This window comes from Pongo abelii, chromosome 2 (assembly GCF_028885655.2).
Source record: "Pongo abelii isolate AG06213 chromosome 2, NHGRI_mPonAbe1-v2.0_pri, whole genome shotgun sequence".
In the NCBI taxonomy this organism is placed as follows: Eukaryota; Metazoa; Chordata; class Mammalia; order Primates; family Hominidae; genus Pongo; species Pongo abelii.
Genome location: NC_085928.1, coordinates 126,505,284 through 126,521,548, shown reverse-complemented (window position 1 = coordinate 126,521,548; position 16,265 = coordinate 126,505,284). Strand labels below are relative to the sequence as shown.

At 33.6% G+C, this 16,265-nt stretch overlaps 1 long non-coding RNA gene across 1 annotated transcript in view; it reads left to right on the top strand.

Moving 5' to 3' along the window:
* The first annotated feature begins 10,372 nt into the window (after positions 1–10,372).
* The window catches only part of LOC129058345 (uncharacterized), a 49,686-nt gene continuing 43,793 nt past the window's right edge, over positions 10,373–16,265 (top strand). The window contains exon 1 of the long non-coding RNA XR_008523451.2: positions 10,373–11,108. This is a non-coding gene — a long non-coding RNA (uncharacterized LOC129058345). The remainder of the gene's footprint in view (positions 11,109–16,265) is intronic.

Below are 16,265 nucleotides of genomic sequence, written 5' to 3'. Positions count from 1 at the left end.
AGTTGTTGGCTTAACCACACAGATAGAAACTATTCTAATGACTTTCATTATATATATGCTTTATTTGTAACTATAAATCTCTACATTTATAATATAAATATATTTACATATAATTAAAATAAACATTGATATATCACATGTATATTTAGTAACACATATTTAGTGGAATACTAAAGACAAAGACTATAAATAAATCAAACTATATTTAATAATTATATTGTTGGTAATAATATTGGTATATAATTTTGAAGTTTTATATTGCTAGCATAAAGCAAAGAAATAATATATTTATGTCATTAAAAACAAAGATTTTTCAGTATATGAGAAAGGTACTAAAACTGTAAAATCAAATAAGTTAAATAAAAATTCTAAATTTATGTTGGAAATATTACCATGAACTCATGATGTAATTTTTTTAAAACATAAATATTTTCTACTTCTGTCTGTTGGAAAGGCCTAGAAACAATGACCAATCCTGTGGCAATGAGCACCTTTAGTGCTCAGATTATGGTTTCTAAAAACCACTTCCCATTAAAAGGAAACAAGTTTCCTTGGAGAAATGGCTGATTGTAGACATGAGTAAGTATAAAATGAGGCTCTTGTCATTCCAGAAAGCAAGGAATCCCACGAAGACATCAGAGGAAAGTCAAAAGGAACATGATGCCAACTTGAAGGGCTCCTTAGGGCAAAGATGGATGAATTCGTGCATTTAAAATATATGTTATTTCAATGTATTGAAGCACATCAAAAATTTTTTAAAATTCATGAATTGCTAATAGACAATTTCATTTCTTCTATACTTCTTTTATAAACTATTGCCTCAAGGTACTGGCCAACATTAAAACAGTTGGAACAGACTAACAGCATGTGAATTCAATCATCAACATTACCAAAAAAAGAGATAACCAGACATTAAATGCCTCCTGATATTACACAGTAGGACTCAGCCCCACTCATGAACTACTCTTGAAGAAAAAAATCTAATCTAATCAAGCCTCTAAGTCTAATTATTGGTTTATTGGAAACTCAGAGGCTAGGATAACATGTTACATAATAATTAATCAGTAAATCCAGAAAGTGGAAATTTATACATAACAAATGCCCTGGTTCTTCACAAAATAAATAGCAACCAAAAAAATAAATAAATAAAAACAGTGAAGAATCTGTAAATTAAATGAGACTTAAGTATATTTCATGTGTGATTCTTATTGCATCTTCATTTGAACAACAACAAAGGAAAACTGCTATCAAATAAAAATTATAAGACAACTGGAGAAATTTGAACAATAACTAGATATTTAGTGAATTGATGAATTATTGTTACTTTTATTTTATATATCATAATGGCAAGCTATCTGTTTTTTAAAAGTTCTCTTTTAAAGATAAATATTGAAGTATTTATATGTGAAATAATAGGATGCCTGAGATTTGCTTTCAAATAATCTAGGCTGAGTATCAAGGGTAAAAAGTAGGTGTGGTTATAAATGAAACAAGTTGTGTCATGTGATAATAATTATAGAAACTGAGTGATGGGTTCATGGGGTTTATTATACTAGTGTTCCTACTTTCATATGTATATATTTGAAAAAATCCATAATTAAAAGGAACCACCTTTTTCTGATTTCTAATCTGGTTTTTAGATTCTTTGTTCTTTTTGGACTATTCCTGGTTTAGGGTGGGTGTTTATAATTAAATTGTCGGCTGATGCTTCTTACAATTGAATCAAAACAAGGCATGGGAATGAAGTGATACGTAGGAAGCCACAGGTATATTAAACCTAAAAATCTTCTAGCTTCCAAGTAACACTATATTACTATATAATTAGGTGTGTCCTCACTTTTGTTTGACTTCAAATGAAGCTGCATTTCTTCAATTGCCTGCCACTGGATAATAGTCTGAGATGAATGTCAAACATAATTAAAACATAGCAGAGCACAAGGAGAGACATTGTCAGCAGCCAGTGAATACAGTGCTGTTCTCATCCAGTAAAAAACCGTGCCACAGGCAGATGAACAGATGCTGCATTTACCTCAAAAGAGTTTATAGTAAAAGGAAGCAATTTCACAATACAGTATAACCCTGTTCATTTCATCTCCTTGTCCTTATTATCTGAACTATTCAGAGGGTCTCTTACCTGTTTTCCTTGCTTCGAGACTTTCCCTCTCTAATTCTTATTTTCCTAAAATTTGCCTGGCTCAGATCTTGCCCTTGGATACTCAGATCCCGTATAACCTGCTCAAGTCAATTCTGTTCCTTATCCTATCATTCAAAGCCTTCCACCATCTGCCTGTAACCTTTGTTTCGGGCCCTAACTCCAGCTACTCATTATTTCCTGATCACAACCAAACTCTTCTTGTAGAATTGCCACGAAGTTATACTCATTTACTCCCCAACTTTACACTTCACTTCCTACCTCCCCCAAACCATAGTCACTCCAGTTACTCTGAAAGTTCCTTTAAGAAAGCAAACAAGAAAGACAAAAAAAGCTTCCAATTTTTAGCTTATGTCAGTTCCTATCTCAATGTCTGCCAGTAGTCTTTCAACATCATATATAAATGTGAATTCAACTTTCTCCTTCAAATTCCAAAGCCATCTGTCAGTGTTATTTTATTTTCCTTATATCCTTTTTCTCCTGCCAGTTCCTTCTTTCTAGTCAAACTCCCATTTCACCCTGTATTTGGTGGGTTCGTATATTCTTCCTTTGTGATAATTGCTTGAACAATGTGTATCTCCCCAACTAAACTATAAATTCTATGTGGCAAGGACTATGTTTGTCTTTTTCACATTGTAATCCCAGGACCTAGAGCAAAGAGACAAAACAAGTATTTTCAGTGATTGAATAAATTCAGCAACATAAACATCATTTTCATCCAATATTAATTCTGTTTTCTCCTTATGTTAGGAATCATCTCACTCTATATCAGGAATCATCTTTTTCTTTCCTTTTCTCATTCAAAAACATTTTTAAAATAGAAAGTTCCTTTATAAAATTTTTTTTCAAAGAGAGTTTGTATGAACTCTAGCAATCCTAAAACACCCAAAAAACATATTTTCTTTTCCTTATATATCCATATTAAGGCTCCACAATAGAAAAATTGTAAAATAAGTACAGGTGACCTTCTAACAATCTAAGACTTAGGGGCACCAACCCCTACACAGTCAAAAATTGTAATATAACTTTTGACTCCCCAAAGCTTAATTACTAATAGCCTACTTTTGACCAAAAGCCTTACTAGAAACATATGATCAATTAACACACATTTGGTATGTTATGCATTATGTACTGTATTCTTTTTTTTTTCTTTTCTTTTCTTTCTTTCTTTATTTTTTTTTTTGAGATGGAGTCATGCTCTGTCACCCAAGCTGGAGTGCAGTGGCATCATCTCGGCTCACTGCAAGCTCTGCCTCCCAGGTTCACGCCATTCTCCTGCCTCAGCCTCCTGAGTAGCTGGGACTACAGGCGCCCGCCACCACGCCTGGCTAATTTTTTGTGTTTTTCAGTAGAGACGGGGTTTCACCGTGTTAACCAGGATGGTCTCGATCTCCTGACTTGTGATGCACCCACCTCGACCTCCCAAAGTGCTGGGATTACAGGCGTGAGCCAGCACACCCAGCCTATGTACTGTATTCTTACAAGAAAGTAAACAAGAGAAAAGAAAATGCTATTAAGAAAGTCATATAGCCAGGCATGGTGGCATACACCTGTAGTCCCAACTACTCAGGAGGCAAAGGCAGAAGGATGGATTGAGCCCAGGAGTTCCTGAATTTAAATACAGCTTGGGGAACATAATGAAACCTCATGTCTTAAAAAAAGAAAATCATAAGGAAGAGAAAATATATTTACTATTCATTAAGTAGAAGTGGATCACCATAAAGGTCTTCATTCTTGTCATCTTCATGTTGAGTAGGCTTAGGAGGAGGAGAAAGATGAACAATTGGTCTTTCTGTCTCAGGGGTGGTAGAGGCAGAAGAAAATCCATATATGGACCCTAGAAGCTCATGCCCATGTTGTTCAAGGGTCAACTTTTAATGTTTGGGGTAAAGTTAAACCTAACCAACGACAGTGATATGTGTATAGACTTATTATGGTCCCAGCATGGTGGTATAGACACAATCTGGTTTCACTCCCCTATACAGAAAACTAAAAACAAATGCAAAATGCTGAAATTATTACCAGCAATACCCAAGAATTCAAATGTGAAGATGAGACAGTTCTCAGAGAACTGAAAAAGAGAAGTGAAAAAACTCCAAGCAAACAGGAAGAGAGTCAGGCTTCCACAATTGAGACCTCCTGCCCACATTCTGCCTGGCACCAAGCATGAAGAAAATTTTCTTTCAACTTAGCTTCTACGCTGGAAAAAGTGAGATCAAGGGGAACAGCCAGTAGACGTCTTGGAATTGAGACATATGTTTGCTGAACTGAAAAATTCAATGGCAGAATGAATCAAACAAAAGAAAGGAACAGTGAGCTCAAAGACAAGCTATTCAGAAATATACAGAGGACAAAAAACAATAAAAAGCAACAAAGAATGCCTATGAGATATAAAAAATTACCTAAAATGACCAACCACCAAACAAAGAAAAAACAAGCAAAAAAAACTTCTACATGTTAACTTCACCCCCCTCCCCACATTTTGACTTTTGTCACAATTTATATATTTTTATATTACCCAATAATAGCTATAGGTTCCTGTAGCTATTATTGTTTTTGATAAATTTATCTTTTGGGCTTCACACTAGAGTTATGAGTGGACTGCCACACCACAATTACAAAATTAGAGTTCTGGGTTTCTCTGTTGTACTTCATTATATTAGTGCATTTTATACTTTCAATTTTTTTTGCATGTTAGTATTTTACGGGTATTTTTCTAATGACATCAATGCTGAATTATACCAAAAATTTAAAGAACTATTCCAAATCTGCTCAAACTCTTCAAAAAATCTAAGAGGAGATCATACTTCTAATTACATTCTGCAATGCTAGCATTATCCTTGATAACAAAACCAAACAAGGACACAACAACAACAGAAAAACTACAGGCCAATAGCACTAATGCACATACATGCAAGAAAGCCAAATTCAGCAACACATTAAAAAGATCATTCACAATGATTGAGTGGGATTCATCCCAAGAATGCAGGGATGGTTCAACATATTGTATCAAATCAACAAACATAATACATCACATTAACAGAAGTGAAAACAAGAACTATATGATTATTTTAATAGATGCTTTAAAATCAATAAAATTATACATCTCTTTATAATAAAAACCCCCACTAAACTGGGTATAAAAGAAATATACCTCTAAAAATTAAAGGCCATATTTGACAAACTGACAGCTAAGATCATACAAAATAAGGAAAAATTGTATACTTTTCTTCTAAGATCTGGAACAAGACAAAAGAAAGCCATGTTTATCACTTGTATTCAATGTAGTACTGGAAGTCCTGGCAAGAGCAATTAGGCCAAGGAAAGAAACAAAGGACATCCAGGTTAGAAAAAAAAGAAGTTAAATTAGCTTTGTTTTCAGATGCCATTATCTTATACTTAGAAAAACCTAAAGACCACCAAAAAACTGTCAGAACTGATTAAAAAGTTCAGTAAAGTTGCAGGATACAAAATCAACGCACAAAAATCAGTAGTATTTGTCTACACCAACAGTGAACAATCTGAAAAAGGAATCAGGAAAGCAATTACATTTGCAATGGCTTCAAAAAATATAAAATACCTAAAAATATATTTAACCAAAGAAGTGAAAGTTCTATAGAAGAAAAGCTATGAAATGATAAAAGAAATTAAAGAGGATACAAAAAATTGGACAGATAGTCAATGTTCATGGATTGGAAGAAGTAATATTCTTAAAATGGCAATACTTTCCAAAGCAATTTACAGATTCGATGCAATCCCTATCAAAATACGAATGACATTCTTCACAGAAATAGAAAAAACAATTCCAAAATGTATATGGAACCATAAAAGATCCTAAATAGTCAAAACAATCCAGAGAAAAAAGAACAAAGCTGACAGCATCATACTATTTGATATAATTTGGAAATCACTACAATGCCGCCATGTGAAGAAGGACATGTTTTCTTGCCCTTCTGCCATGATTGTAAATTTCCTGTGGTCTCCCCAGCTCTGCAGAACTGTGAACAACTAAACCTCTTTCCTGTATAAATTACCCAGTCTCAGGTATGTCTTTATTAGCAGCACGAGAATGGGCTAATATGGTAATCAACCTAAGTGTTCATCAACAAATGAATAAATAAAGAAAATGTGGTATATATACAAAATGAAATATTATTTAGCCATAAAAAAGAATGAAATCCTGTCATGTGCAGCAACATGGATGGAATTGGAATTATGTTAAGTGAAATAAGCCAAGCAGAGGAAGACAAATATCACTTGTTCTCACTCATATGTAGGAGCTAAAAAAGTGGTTTTCATGAAGATAGAGGTATATTAAAAGAAAATCAGGCAGAAATTCTGGAACTGAAGAATTCATTGAAGGAAATACATTCAAAACCTTCAACAGTAGACTAGACCAAGCAGAATAAATCATTTCAGAACTTGAAGAAACGTATTTTGAAATAATCCAGTCAGACAAAAATAATTTTAAAAGAATAAAAAAGAATGAACAAAGCTTTTAAGGCATTTGGAACAATATAAAGTGACTGAATTTATGAATTATTAGTGTTCTAGAAGGCAAAGAGAGATCAAAATGTTTAGAAAATCTATTAAACGAAATAGTGGATGAATAGTTCCCAAGCCTAGCAAGAGATTTAGACATCCAGATAAGTAGGCTCAGTGATTCCCATGCAGAAACAATGAAATAAGGACTTCACCACAGCACATCAGAGTGACATAAGACGTCTAAAGGCAAAGGGGAAATAGTGAATTTTAGAAACAGAAAGAGAAAAGTGTCTAGTCACCTGTAAAGGAAATGTCATCAGACTAACAGTGAACTTCTCAGCATAACCTCACAGGCCAGAAGAGAATGGGATGATATATTCAAAGTGCTAAAGAAGAAAAAAATAACTGGCAGTCAATAATTTTGTATGCAGCAAGATTAGCATTTATAAATGCAGGAGAAATAAAGAGTTTTCCAGACAAGCAAATCATGTGGGAATTTTCATGACTAGACTAGACCTACAAGAACTACTGGGAGTCCTAATTTTGGAAATGAATAGACTTGCCATGATTAAAAAAAAAAAAAAACAAGAAAATATAAAACTCATTAGTAAAGCAATCACACAAAGGAGGAAGAGAAAGGAATCCAATGGTACCACTACAGAATTCTAACCACAATGACAAACACTAAGAGAAAAAGAAAGAATTTATAAAACAACTAGAAAATAATAGCAATATGACAAGAACAAAAGTTCACATATAAATAATAACTTTGAATGTAAATGAATTAAACACTCCACTTATAAGAAATAGATTGGCTGAATGGATTTTTTTAAAAGATCCAACTCTATACTGCTTACAAGAAACTCACTTTACATGTAAAGACACATAAAGACTGAAATTAAAGAGTTGGAAAAAGATATTGCATGTAAACACAAACCAAAAGCAAGTAGGAATAGTTATACTTACATCAGATAAAACAGACTTTAAGTCACAATTGATAAATAAATAAATAAAATTTTTAAAAAGAGTAGATATTATTTAATGGTGTAGTTATCAATTCAGCAAGAGCATATAACAATTCTAAATTTCTATGCAGTCAACACTGGAGCATCCAGGTTCATAAAACAAATATTACTAGACCTAAAGAGAAGGACACACCACAACACAATAATTGTGGGGGACTTCAACACCCAGTTCATAGCACTAGATAAATCACCTAGAAAAAAACAACAAGAAAGAAACATTGGACTTAAACTGGACTTTAGACCAACTGGAACTTACAGACATTTACAGAACATTCTAACCAACAACTGCAGCACGTACGTTCTTTTTATCAGCAGATAGAACATTCTCTAAGATAGATCATATGTTAGGTCACAAAACAAGTCCCATCAAATTTTTAGAAATGAAAATCATATCAAGTATCTTCTCAGACCACAGTGGAATAAACCTAAAAAATAATACAAAAGGGACCTTCAGAAATTATAGATACATGGAACTCAAACAACATGCTCCTGAATGACCCTTCAGTCAATGAAGAAACGAAGAAATAAAAAAAATTTTTGAAACAAATCAAAATGGAGACACAACATACCAAAACCTGTGGGATACAGTAAACAGTGCTAAGAGGTAGATTTATAGCACGAAATGCCTACCCCCAACAAGTAGAAAATTTACTAATTAACAATCTAATGATGCACCTCAAGGAACCAGAAAAGCAAGAATAACTCAAACCCCAAATAAGCAAAAGAAAAGAAATAGCAAATATCAGAGCAGAACTAAATTAAATAGAGACTAAGAAAACAAAACAAAGAATCAACAAGACAATAAGTTGGTTCTTAAAAATGATAAATAAAATTGATAAACTGCTAGCTAGACTAACCAAGAAAAGACAAAAATAAATAAACTCAAAAATGAAAAAGGAGACATTACAACTGATACCATAGAAATACAAAAAATATAATCAGAGACTTATGAATAACTATATGCTCACGAACCAGAAAATCTAGAGGAAGTGGATAAATTCCTGGAAACATACAACCTCCCACAATTGAACCAGGAAGAAATGGAAAACCTGAACAGACCAATAAGGATTTCATCAGTAATTTTAAAATCTCCCAACAAAGAGAAATCCAGGACCAGATAGATTCAGATTCATGCCAAATTCTACCAAATGTACAAAGAACTAATATCAGTCCTCCTGAAAGTATTCCAAGAATTGAGGAGGAGGGAATTCCTTCTAATTCATTCTACAAGCCCAGTATCATCCTGATACCAAAACCAGACAAGGACAAAACAAAAAGATAATATCCTTGATGAATATAGAAACAAAAATCTTCAACAAATTACCAAAGTGAATCCAACATTACATCAAAAAGATAATGTACCATTATCAAGTGGGGCTTATACCAGTAATTCAGGGATAGGTCAACATACATGAATTAATAAGTGTGATAAATCACATTAACAGAATTGAGGACAAAAACCATATGATCATCCTAACAATACAGAAAAACATTTGATAAAATTCAACATCCTTTTCAACAACTGGGAAAAAAAAAATCCAGCAATGCTTTACGATAAAACCCTCAACTGGACATAGAAGAAACATACTTCAAAATAATAATTTATGGGCCAGGTGCAGTGGCTCACTCCTATAATCCCAGCACTTTGGGAGGCCAAGGTGGGCAGATCAGCAGGTCAGGATATCAGGACCAGCCTGGCCAAGACGGTGAAACCCTGTCTGTACTAAAAATACAAAAACATTAGCTGGGCATGGCAGCACACGCCTGTAGTCCTAGCTGCTCTGGAGGCTGAGGCAGGAGAATCACTTGAACCCTGGAGGCGGAGGTTGCAGTGAGTCGAGATTGCACCACTGCACTCCAGCGTGGGCGACAGAGTGAGACTCCATCTCAAAAATAATAATAATAAAAAAAAAATAAAGGTAATTTATGAAAAACCCAAAGGTAACATCATACTGAATGGGGAAAACTGAAAGCATTTCTTCTAAGAACTGGAATAAGACAAAGATTCCCACTTTCACCATTTCTATTAACATAATACTGGAAATCATAGCTAGAGCAATCAGGCAAAAGAAAAAGTAAAATACATTAATTTAGAAAGGAAGAAGTCAAATTATCCCTGTTTGCTGATGATATGATCTTGTTTACAAAAACCTAAAGACTACATTGAAAAATTCTTAGATTTGATAAATGAATAAATAAAGTTGCAGGATACAATATCAATGTGCCCAAACTATAGCATTTCTAAACATCAATAATGATCTAGCTGAGAAAGAAATCAGGAAGGCAATCCCATTTACAAGAGCTACAAAAATATAAAGTACCTAGGAATAAATGTAACCAAGGCAGAAAAAAACCTCTACAAGGAAAACTACAAAACATTTTGAATATAACACAAATGGAAAAATGTTGCATGCTCATGGATAGAAAGAATTAATATTGTTAAAATGATCATACTGCTCAAAACAATGTACAGACTTAATGTAATCCCTATCAAAATACCAACTTCATATTTCACAGAATTAGAAAAAAAATCTTAAAATCCATATGGAACCAAAATTAGCTCAAATAGCCAAAGCAATCCTGAGCAAAAAGAACAAAACGGGAGGTATCACATTACCTCACTTCAGAATATATTACAAAGCTATGGTAACCAAACAACATAGTACCGGTAAAACAAACAAAACAGACACATAGGTCAATGGAACAGAATAGAGAACCCAGAAACAATCCACTTATTTACAGCCAACTAATCTTCAACAAAGCCAACAAGAATATACATTGGGAAGGTCAGTAAATGGTGCCAGGAAAATTGGATATTCATATGCAGAAGAAAGAAACTGGATCCATACCTCTCACCATATACAAATATCAACTCAAGATGGATTAAAGACTTAAATGAAGACCTGAAACTAAACAAATACTAGAAGAAAACCTAGAAAAAACTCTTCTGTACATTTGTTGAGATGAAGAATTTATGACTAAGACCTCAAAAGCACAGGCAACAGAAATAAAAATAGACGAATGGGACTTAAACTAAAAACCTCTGCACAACAAAAGAACCAACAGGGTAAAGAGACAACATCCACTTTCCACTGGCCAGAGTTTAGTCATGTGGCTCCACCAAGATTCAGAACATGCTGAAAAAATGGTGTACAGGGCTGGAAACTCCTTTCCTGCAACAATTTAATGCTGTTAAAGGGCAATATGAACTTTTGCCGAGGGCTGACTATACTGCAACCTTCCCTATAAAGGTGAGGCACTATTAACAGTGACATGCATAAATACGTACATGGGATCTGAGTTCTGAAAAAAGCAAGCTTGTCAAAGAAATGCAGAAGTTCACATTTTCTATCACAAAAAGGCTCACTGAGAAATTTTAGTATGCTGTATCAAAGCTTCTGAATGCAACCCATAGGTGATTTCACACCAAAAGCAGAAGAGGACAGGTAGGCATAAAACAAAAGTTAATATGGGTTTTTCTTTTTTTTAGTGTAACTTTATTTTACCACTTTTATTAGATCATTTGGTTGTTTTCTCAAAATTTTTCCTTCTTGGATTTATTACTATAAACTCAGGATGCTTGAATGAACAAATAAATAAATCTCTGTTGGAGATTTGCTTGATGAGCATCTATCATGGTGTTTAATTATATATTAACAGTAACCCAAAAAAAGTCTTAATGGCTCTTTCAATTTTGAACTGTTCATCATGAAATTGTGTTGATCATGTGTTGTTGTACTATGAAGTTTTTGTCAGGAAAAAAAAAAGAAGTTTCTGATATCACAGGAATTCTGGGTCCTAATTATGCAATCAGATTCAACAAAGTGTATATTAATGTAAGATCACATACCTCAGGGGCATTGAAAAGCTGAAGGCTGTTCTCTGAAAGTCATTTACAATTTGTAGTGTCACAATATCACTGTAAAGTGTCCTAAATTATAACTGAAAGTATCTCCAGAGGTAAGTAGAGGGAGAATGTTTTAATCCTGTCACTGTAGGTCACTCAGTCTGAAGGACATTTACTTCTTGATCCATATATAATTTTATTGTGTAATAGTTCTGTCTGCTTTTACCTAACAATGTAAGTATGTAATTATTTATTGATGTCCCTTTTATGTTACATTATGCCAGGTAATGTTGTTTGTCACCTATAATGATGAAATACAAAAAGATATAATATTTAGAAAAGAACACATTTACTGACAGACGGTATGTTTCAACAGGAGCAATAATGTTCCTTCAGGGTCTTCAGAAATCTGTGAGGGCATATTTGGTTGTCCCAATTATTGGAAGGCACTGCCTAGTGGGCAGTGGCCAGGGATGTGAGATATCCTGCAATGTGCAGAACACTTCCATGGAATGCAGAATTGTCCAGGAGTTCACACAGCTTTAGGATCCCTCCAGACATCCATGAAGATGACATACCTTCATTACATAAGCTTAGAAGCTAACTTTGTTTTATATATTAACACAAAGTCTATTTTTGCACAATTTGAAATTTTTTATTTATTTCTTTATTTTATTTATTTGTTTACGATGGAGCCAGGGTCTCCCTGTGGTGCCCAGGCTGACCCCAAACTCCTAGTTTCTAGTGATCCTCCCATCTTGGCCTCCCAAAGTGCTGGGGTTACAGGTATGAGCCACCGCACCTGACCTATGTTTGCACAATTTTTAGATTCACTGACCTTTCCAGAAATGTAACTACCCTGTAAACTGATGGAAGATTACTTTTTGTTTTGTGCAGAACTTTACAAAGAAATATTTATTTCAAAATACCATATATATCGTTTCAACAAATTATGTTTCTAACTGCAATGCTGGTTACGGTATTTGAATCATCAGTACTGGACAGTCAGCATTGTTAGCTCTATCATTTGTGTGGATTCTAATTTTAAGTAAACATGTGACTACATTTTTGTTTTCTTATACAGTCTATGCCTGAACTTTCATAATTCTTTTATTATATACTACTATCCTTTTATTTTGTTTTATCATTTATTTGTGGGTAGGGTTTTATAGTTTTGGGGTTTTTTAACACACAAATATCAGAAGACTTAAAAATCTTTGTGGCACTGAATCTGAGAGAATTGAGAACCACTGTTTAGGACAGCGTAGGTTTTCAGAATTGCAATGAAATCATAATTATAATAATAGCTGCAATTTATTGATTGTTGACTATGTACCAAGCACTGTGCTGATCAGTTAACCACTCTAGAAAAGATTGATTATTGACTGAGGGAATAACCAAAAGCAAGTAATAACTGTAAGTCTGAACTATCATTGCTTCCACTGCAGCAAAACTATTATAGTCTCCTATTTTCAGGAGATGAGAAAGACCCTAAAAAGTACTACTCAAACTTACCTGTGTACTGCTGAACACACTCACCTGGGGATCTTATTAAAATGTAGATTCTGATTCAGTAGGTGGCTGCTGGTCTACAAATCACTTTCTAAGAAGCAAAGACCTAAAAATAAGTTTCAAATATTAATGCATCCCAGGTGTACAAAATTGTTAATATTAATATAATTAAAGCAATTTTTTAAATGCAAATTAAAAAGGACATGCAACACTTTCAACTTTTTCATAAATGAACATCTGCATTATTATGAGGTAAAAAAATAAGAAAATACACTAGAACAAATCAGAGAAGTTTGTGAACATAACATAGAACTTGTATATATAATGAGGGACTCTCACCAAAACCTCAAAACATAAGCTCCCAAATTAGCATATATTTAACATAGAAAATATAAATATTAGAATAATACAATATATGCTAGCATATATATAAAATCATAAAATATGTCAATTGCTCTAATTATATAAATATATTAAATATTATTTGTTGGAATAAAACATTAAAATAAGCAATTAGCCATAATTTTGCTCCCCGTATGCCAGCTAAAATATAGATACATATCTACTAACTTAAAGCCAGTTAAGCTGTGGAAAAATGTGTACATTGGAATTTCTGGTTGCAATATAAACAAATGTGAACATTTTGTTAGGATAATCTGCCAACTATTATTAAAAACCATTAAAAAGTTCATACTGTATGACTAAAAATTATTTTTATACTAAGCTATTTACAGCACCCAATAATTTACTCTGAGAAAAGAATTCACAAAAGAAAAAGATGTCTAGAGCCATAGATTAACAAATATTAATTGAATACCTACTGTGGCCTATGCTTGAGGCATTGTTGTAGGTACCTGGGGTACACTGGTGAATGAAAAAGGTGAAGATCTCTGCCTAGCCAGGGGAACCAGGCAATAAATGAAAAATGTAACAAGGAAATTTATTATAGTATGTTAGAATGTAATCAGTTCTGTAGAAGAAAAAGAAAGCAGAGGAGGTTAAGAAGGATCAGACTTTAAGATGAGGGCATAGTCAGGCATGGTGGTGCATGCCTGTAGTCCCAGCTACACAGGAGGCTGAGGCAGGAGGATCACTTGAGCCCAGGAGTTGGAGGCTGCAGTGAGCTATGATTGAGCCAACTCACTCTGGGCAACAGAGTGAGACCCTGTCTCTATAAAAAAAGGAAGAAGAAAAGAAGATAAAGGGCTAGGGTGAGGTGGGCAGGGATCATCTCAGGTTTTTAAGCTGCATGCAACATAGAACCCGTATAGGGTCCTGAGCAGAGGAGGAGCAACAATAGTTATAATATTGCAAAAATAAAAACAACTTACAATGTGTTTTAAAACAAATTACACTGTTCAAACACAGAAGAAGAGTTTAAGACTTTGAAGATAATAGACTCCATGGAAAAATACAAAGTATTTACAATAAAATAAAAAATAAAAGCACCATTTCTAGATTGAAATCATGGGACATGGAAAAGATAAAATAAAATTGAATATAATCTTTGATTATCACCATATTGAAGTAAGAGATAAGATAGTAAAAAACAGGAGTAAGTGAATTTTTTTACATACATATAGTGTAGGTGTTTTTACCTGACCAAGTGGCAAAATAAAGAAAAAAAGAAAAGAAAAGGAAAAGGAAATCTCTATATCAACCAAGTAAGTCCTCAAACTAGTAGCACTGTACATGTGACAGCATAACATCAAAGTCACCATGACACACATTCCTATGGTCTTCTTTCTATACAATAAAGGTAGATACATTCAGGCCAAATATACAACAAAATTAAATCTTTCTTAAGGTCTGCAGAGTTCTTCCCCCTTGGACTCTTTTTTCACCTTTATATTTTACAGTGATAGATATAAGTTTCTTTCTAACTAAAAATCTATGATTCTTTGGTACTTTTACAATTAATTTAGGTGCAAACCTCTGACCTCTATTGCTGTGGCACCTATGGGAAGGCTCAAAGCTATCAGGAGAGGCAGAAGGAAGAGCTACGGGTATACAGAATTAACAACAAACTTCAAGTATAGCTACTTCTCTTCCCAATTTAAAAGTAAAAATGCAACAGAAGTCTCCAAGGTCAAAATCTCCTCTGTTCTGCTCTTCTCCATGAACAACTTCTTTTTATACTCATGCAAAACCTTTGACCCCTAAGAAGCCTAACAGTCTTCATAATGATGTCTCAAAAATAACTCTTTATATGGTATCCAGTGCATAATTGATTCAGAGACATGAATAAAACATCTTAATTTTCAAGTATTTCTTTTTGAATTAATTTTTGAAAGAAAAATGTCTTGTAAAGAAAGAAGGTTTTTTTAAGGCATGCAGCGCTTGCATAGAAGGATATAGTTTTCATGGCCTGTCTTGTTAAAAATGTTCTAGTACCCATCTGATGCACATTTATTTATGGATTTTAGACTAAAAGCTCTTTTTTGCCGGTTTTCTTCACAAGCACTTATCTCGACATCCTCATTAGGTGGCTTTTTTTTTTTCTTTTCTTTTTTGTTGAGGCGTAGTCATGCCCTTGGTACTCTCTTTTGTTCCATGCTGCAAAAGGAATGGTTTTTAAAGGCTCCCTCTCCACCAGTCCCACCTTTTTTTTCTTTGTAATTAGCCTTGAGGACCAGAAAAGAAAAAGACTGGAAAAAATACAAAAACTATTGAACAAAAGATATGATGTTTTTTCCCCCAACCATATGCTGTACAGCTCATGTACAACCTGGGTCAGATGACTTGCATATATGCCTTTAAAATGAAAAGAAAGTGAAAAAAGAAAGGAAAGGCATTGACTTACACAGCAGCTGCATTGGTATAAACAGGCTCAGAGTAAATGTCACAATGAAAGGAGAATAATACATTTTATCTTTATTGCAAAAGTAATTCACTTTAAAACCAAAGAACATGATGAAACTAGGTGTCTGATGACAATACTTGCAGATAGCCATTTGAAATATCTTAATATTAATTTGGTTTAATTAGAATGAGAGAAACAATTTTCTTTCTTCAAATGCAAATGCTTTTTTATTAGAGCAACACAACTGAAATTGTTCAGCTCTTTCCTTTAAAATGGGTTCATTAGAATTATTTTGATGCAGTGATGATTAACGAAACATTTTTTCTGCCTTCTCTTTCCTTAGTTTACTAGTTAACAGCCTATGTCTAAGTAAAAGGCCAAGGGGTTTATACTATCCCTGCCTCTAGAAACAAAATTCTAGCTTTCAAAATATTAAGATTT